Genomic DNA, 7,656 nt, shown 5'->3' on the forward strand with positions numbered 1-7,656 from the left:
GAATTTGCCTAGCAACTTGTTAAACTAAAAGACATCGAAGTGTTTCACAGGTAGAAGAAAGTAACTACGTAATTCAAGAAATTAAGCATTATATATATATAGTAGTCATAGCTTTTCTCTCTATATGATCTATTCGGGTCCTTAACCTCTTCACGCTTGGGTTGGCACTGTCTCGAACCTCGGATATTGTTGCATGATGTCATATAGTAGGAGTCCAACCTTAAGTGGCCCATGAAATAAGAAGAACAGAAAAAAATAATGGTATGTAGTTTTGTAATTTTTTTTTTTTATTTGTTGATTAGTGAGCATTGTTTATGCTCACCAAAGTTTTCAGCAAATTGGTGAGATAGATGTACAACTAAAAAACAAGTCATTTTAGCATTTTACTCACCAAAATAACTTTTGAGAAATGCTAAGAGTACCAAATTTTTTTACCAAGAAATGATTACCAAAATGATGTGGAGCTCATTCATTAGTACTCATAGCATTTCATTTTATTAAATTATTTTGATCATCTCCAATGAATACGTTCTACATCATTTTAGTACCAATCTTTTGATAAAAGATTTGATACCTCTAGCATTTCTGATCACCACTTTTTTAACAAACTAGTGAGCGAGATGTGAGTGATCTAATGAATCAACCACCAAAGTTAGTAAATCACACCAACATCTTAATGAAAAACTCAATAATACAAATAATCTTACATTATCATTTTTACCTGCTCATGACTCTCTTTAATGTCAACAAATATAACCTTGCAAGCAATTATTCGATAGATAACGTGTTTTCTTGGCAGTCGTTAACTTAATTGGACGACTTGAATTGTTAAATTAGGGATCCAATGGACAACGTATCTTCTTGAAATTGCCAGATATCACACACATTACCTCTGGTTCTCCTCGAAGCAGTATAAATTTCCCATTCACACCATTCGATCCATTCCCACACAGTTACGTCCGGTTCAAAACTGTTGGGAATAATCCCACTCAGCTTGGCCCATTAAAAAAGTTTACGAGACTCTAAGTCCACATTGGCTCGCTAATGATTGTGGGCTCCAAATCCAACAGCTTGGCGCCAGCTATGGGAACGTCTTTTCGTTCTCATTAAAATATATCTGTTATGCCAGTGACCACCCGCTCTGACAGCTGAGTCATCCGACCAAGAAGACAGATACCGGAGCTAGTCATTCAGCTCAATCCTCTCCTAGAAGGCCAGAACGATCCACAACCTCCTCCATTGTTCCCTCCTCTAGGCAATAGAGATTAGAACCAGATGGCAGTGTTGGAAGCCCAGATAGTAGCCTTGACACGACAAGATGCAGAGCTGCTACTCCAAATCCTCGAACAATCTCATTCTGAGATTAACTGGGAGGAGGAGCACAATAGCAGGGACCATCATGACGACATTTTTTACGAGGAGGATCACCAAAAAGGCGATCCCCAAGAATAAATAACGATGGGGTCAATTTCAGGATTAATCGAGGAGAGATGCCGTGGATTTGGGCAAAGAGGTTGTTGATCTAGAGAAGAAGTGTGCCAGCATGGCCTAGGAGATGAGGAGAAAAGACAAGGGCAAGGCGGTCGTGGTGGCCATACTCTTGATGGGCACCAGTACACCCTTCACCCAGGTGTGGTTGACTATCGTTTGCCTGAAAAGTTCAAAGTCCCCCAGATCCAAAGGTATATCAGGGTATGAGATCTTATTGAGCATTTGGAGAACTTCAGGGTCCATCTTGATCTTCATGGAACTTTGAATGAGGTGGCTTGTTGGGCCTTCCCTTTGACGTTATCAGGCAATGCCCGGGATTGGTTTAGAAAGCTACCCCCAGGATCCGTTGATAAACTTAAAGGGTTAGGCAGGGAGTTCTTGGTGTAGCTTATGGCCACGCAGACATGTAAGAAGCCTTCGGGATACTTGCTGACACTGCAGCAAAGTAGCAATGACTCTCAAGGATTTCATGGCTAGGTTCAAATCTGAGAAAATGGCGGTGGAAGATCCTACTGATGACATGTTTTTCGCAGCCCTTTACCAAGGATTGTCACATGAGGGACCAATAATGAAGAGGCTAGCCAAGAAACAACCAAGTACCCTGCAAGGACCGATGGACAAGGTGGAAGAGTTCATCAATCAAGAAAAAACTCTTAAGGCAATGGTTAGTTCGAGGAAGCCTCGGAGAAGGAGTTCAAGAAGGCGGGCAAAGAGGAGCCAAAGCCGGTCAAAAAGTTCCAAGACTACAACTTCACACCTTTCAACGCTAGGCATTAGAAGTCCTCATGGAAATAAAGAAGACTCGGAGTTCCATCGACCTCCAAAGATACTGGGTAATCTCCCTCCTAATAACAAAGACAAGTATTGTGACTTCCATGAAGTAGCAGGCCACCATACCAAGGGGTGCATAGCTTTGAGATTATTAATTAAAAAGTTTATAAAAATGGGAAGATGGTCCAATTCCTGGGGGAACAAAGAAATCAACAGAGGAGTGACTGGCTGCAGAACCACCGGGACAACCAACCCCGAGACCACTAGCCTCAGAACTATCAAACCAATGAATATCAACCTCGAGACCATCAACCTCGGGACTATCGCCTACCTGGCCCTCCTCAGCATGATGACAGGGGACAGAACAATGCCGCTGGGATAATGGAGGAAGGAGGGACGACCGGAGGCGGGAAAGGAGCAGGAGTCAGCGACACTGAGAGCTGGATAATCAGAAGGTTATAGCCGAGATCTGGACTATATCCAGGGGGTTTGCAGGAGGAGGCAAATCCAACTCAGCCAGAAAGGTATACGCCTGGTAGGTCAAGAATCAGGAAGTATATGCAGTAGAGAGGCCCGTAAAGTTCCAGAAGAAAGAATCCTTGGTGATAGGATTCTCAGACGACGATTATGTGGGGATTTGTTTGCCTCATAGCGATGCTTTGGTAGTCTCCTTGACAATAGCAAACCATAATGGGTAGATAACGGGAGTTCGGCAGATATACTATATTGGTCTACTTTTGAGAAATTGAAGCTGAGCCGAGAAAAGATAGTCCCGGTTCATTTCTAGTTGATGGCATTCACAGGCGAGTTGGTTCAACCATTGGGTTCAATTAAGGTCCCAGTAACGGCAAGAATAGTCCTGAGGCAGGTAACTATCATGGTAAAATTTCTGTTAATAAACAGTCTCTCGGCATACAATGTTATCATCAAGAGAACAACCCTAAATCAACTCAGGGCTATAACCTCGACTCCTCATCTAAAAATGAAGTTCCCCACTGAGAGTAGAGTGGGGGAAGTTAAGGGTGACCAATGGGTGGCTCGTCAGTGTTACAATGTGACTTTGAAGGATGTCCCTGAAAAGGCAAGCCCCGAGGCAGGGCACAGGGAAGAAAAATAACAGTTAAAGGGCAGGGAGCTGGTCGAGGAATTGGAGGATTTTCCGATCGGCAACTCTAACAGGAAAGTAAGGGTCGGTTCACAGCTGTCCGGGGAATTGAAAGAGCAATTGGTGGCCTTTCTCCGGGATAACAGTGACGTGTTTTCATGGAGCCACGAGGATATGTTGGGAATAGAACCCTCGATGATGGTCCACAAACTGAATAGGGATCCTGACCACTGGACGGTAAAGCAAAAAAGGAGCTATGCACCCGAAAGAAACAAAGCAGTCACAGAGGAGGTGGAAAAACTGTTTCAAGCCGGGTTTATCAAAGAAGGGTACTACCCGGATTGGCTAGCTAATGTTGTGATGGTGAAGAAGTTCAGCGGAAAATGGAGGATGTGTGTGGACTTCACCAACCTCAATAAAGTGTGTCCAAAAGATAGCTTCACATTGCCCTAGATAGACTTATTGGTGGATTCAACTTCAAGCCATGAACTCCTCAATTTCATGGATGCCTTCTCGAGCTATAATCAGATATGCATTCACGAGGTGGACCAAGAAAAGAAGGCCTTCATAACTGACCGGGGGCTATACTCCTACAAGGTCATGCCGTTTGGGTTAAAAAATGCCGGGCAACATACTAGCGGTTGGTGAACAAGATATTCCGAAAGCAGATAGGGAAGAACATGGAGGTTTACGTGGACAACATGTTGGTGAAAGGCATACTGGCGGCCAAACACATCCATGACCTGGCCGAGGCATTCCAGATGCTGAGGAAGTACAATATGAAATTAAACCCTTCTAAATGTGCCTTTGGAGTGTCCTTGGGAAAGTTTCATGGCTTTGTGGCGTCCAGGCGAGGGATAGAGGCCAACCCAGAGAAAGTACAGGCAATGCTAGATATGCAATCACCTTGGGACATCAAACAATTGCAACAACTCACCGGAAGAATTACTGCTCTGAACTGGTTCATTTGCGATTGATGGACAAATGCCTCCCATTCTTCAAAATTCTGAGAAATGCCTTTTACATGGATCAATGAGTGTGAATAAGCTTTTAGTCAATTGAAGCGGTACCTCAAGAGTCCACCCTTGCTCAGCAGGACTACCGAGGGAGAGATTCTCTTCCTCTACTTAGCAGTATAACCATCAGTGGTAAGCTCAGTCTTGATACGAGAAGACCAAGGGATCCAAAAGCCAGAATATTTCACCACCAGGGCCCTTTATGGTGCAAAGGAACGGTATCCCCAGATAGAGAAACTGGCATTGACATTGATAGTCTCGACAAGAAGGCTAAGTGTAGCGCCCCAGATTTCAAAACATAAAATATAATGTCTTAAATTAGAATTTAAGACCTAATAATAAGACAAAAGAATATATATATGAATATTTATGAGAATAAATATTCATTGATATTTGACCTTACTATATGAATATTTATAAGATTAAATATTCATTGATAAATTGAGGCACATTTATAATTCCAATTTGATAAAAAGTTTAATGGACTTTAAACTTTAGAATAACGAAAACAAAGTCAAACAAACTCCATTTTAATTGATTCAAAAACTATAAAACTCTACTCGGAGTCCTCTATTTACTCTCCAAATTTCATGATTTTTGAACTTTGTTAAAGATGCAAAAACACCTGTGAAACATGCCACCCCTAAATTGGATGAAAATACTGCATAGAGCAGTATTCACATCCAGCATTATTAATTAATGGGCTTAAGGTTTTTATCAACATCATCATTACTCATTTGATGAGTTTTAGTCCATGCATGAACCAGCCCGTATCCTAAATATTGTGAAGGCAAAAACAAACTAATTAAACAAAGAACCTTTAATAAATTAGTTAAACAACTTAGTTAGAAGCCAACTTCTAGTTACATAAGGATAGAAGATATTATTGAACTTAATGATGATTATTCCTTTTTTTTTGAGATGAGTCATGCCCGGGTGCTAATTTATTAAGCCATTGAGCAGATTCCACCCCATGTGATCCAACCATCCAAAGCTTCTCCAAAGAAGATACAGCCCCCTTCATTCATGCTTAGCTCTCCTCTCTTTCCTTTCTTTGATTTTTATCAAAACAAATATCCTTACAACAACTCAACGCCCAGATGTCCCCTTCTCAACCGTTGATCAAATGCCACTCAAACCATTTTGGCCTTCCGTGCGTATGTAGAAGGAGATGCAACCCTTCGGTTCAACACATAAGCAGCCCTTTTCCTCTTTTCTTTTTTTTTTTTTTTTTTTTTCTTCTCTTGCAAAAGTACTCTCAAAACTCCTCCTTCCATTCGGTCAGTGAAAGAAAATTAGAGATCAAAATTCTCTTCTCTCTTTCTCTGGTTTTATCCCAGTCAGTAGCACTTCACGGACAAACAGAAAAAATAAAAATAAAAAAAGAGAAAAGAAAAGAAAAAAAACAAAACAGAGACTCCGATCCCCTCCTCCTTTTCTCTCGGCTTGCAGTTAACTAAGTGGGTATTTGTTTTCCAGCAAACTCATCTCCTTTCTCTATTTCTCTCTCGAATTTTGCAGCAGAAAACCCTCTCCCTCCTCTTTCGGTCAGCCCAGAAACAGGATAGGAGAGAAGTCCTCTCAAAACTCTCTTCCTCCCACAACTTACAACAGAAAAATGGTGGGAAGCAACAAACCTCCAAAGCTCTCTCTTCTCTTTCGGTCACAACAGAAAAAGCAGAAAGAACTCTCCTCTCCCAGAAAATAGAAAGGCCATCCTCTCATATCTTTCGGCCAGCAAGATTTCTTTTAAAACAAAGAAAGAAAACAAAAAAATAAAAAGCAAAACTCTACCTCTCTCGAACAGCAACCCACTTCTTTCTAAAACAAGAAAGAAGAACTCTCAGTTCTTCTCCTTTCTCAAGGCAGTAAGTGTGCTTAAAAACAAAAGCACAAACTCAAATACCTCTCTGTCTCTCTCGGCAAAACAAGAAAAGAAAAGAAAAGAAAAGAAAAAGCAAGAAAACCCACTGCCACTTCTCTCTCTCGGCCAGTTCTGTCAGATGCACTTGGAGCCTTTCTTAAAAATATCCCAAAACCATTTGGGGATATTTTGGGTAAGCCTCCTAAAAGCTTTGTTTTAATATTGTGATTTAAAGTTATTAGATTATTTAATGTTTTAATATTGTATTTAAAAAGATATTTTCAAAGTAGTGTATTTAATTATAAATATATTGTTATAATGTCCGAATAAAATTGAATATTTTATTAAAACGTCATTATGCTACTCAAAATTTTAAAAATATTTTTAAGCATTAGTTACACTAATGTCGTTATTTTGCCTAAATTTTAAAAAGGGTAAAATAAGTATTATTTATATTTATGCCATTGTGCTATCAATTTATTTTTAAAATGTAAAACTCATTATTTTGCATTAATGAACTTATTATGTCTATTTGATACAAAAATATATAAGCTTTTTAATGCTAATGCTCACTTTAATTATATATATATATATAGGAAATAATGTTAAGTGGTGTAGAAGTCAAAAGCAGTTAAAGTGTTAAAATAGGTTCTTGTACAAAATTGTATACAATCACTTGTGCGAATATTGTCTGAAGCATGAAAGAACTATAAGTATAAAATACTTATTGATAGTGATGCTGAATTCCATTATATTATGTTTGAGGATTTGTTTAATTATATGTGCATGAATAGAATATTGCATATTGTTGTGAATAATTATTATGCAGCGTTAATAACAAGTTGGTTGTCGTGATGACCAATGGACAGGCATACCGTCTATGCGAAAACAATAATAAGCACAAGTTGGTTTGTCGGGGCTGCCAATGTACTATGCAAGTTATGGCTACTTAATTGACTGTTGGGATAGTCAATATGCTAAGTATGCTACTTTGACTGCTGGTGCGGAAAAGCAAACAAATAAGCTTTATAATTGGTAAGGAAAGTTACTGCTCGCTAAAACTCGTTAACCGAGCTACGGCTCTAATGAGAGGAGTGCAAAAGAAAATAATTAAAATTGTACATATAAAACTGTCATTACTTCATATTATTGCATTGTGTATTTTTAAATAAATCAGTAATCATTATATTATTAAAACAGTTGACTCACTCAATTACAGGATACGATTGTGGTGATAACCACAATCACATCTGAAAAATTAAATTGACTTCTAATATAAACAAGTGTGTGTGTGTGTGTACAAAGTGTTAACAAAATGATATCAATGCAGAATTTAAACAACACAAGAATTTTGTTAACAAAGTGGAAACTCAATATGAGAAAAACCACTCCGGGGCAGCCAAACCCAG

Source organism: Alnus glutinosa, chromosome 8 (genome assembly GCF_958979055.1).
Source record: "Alnus glutinosa chromosome 8, dhAlnGlut1.1, whole genome shotgun sequence".
Taxonomy (NCBI): domain Eukaryota; kingdom Viridiplantae; phylum Streptophyta; class Magnoliopsida; order Fagales; family Betulaceae; genus Alnus; species Alnus glutinosa.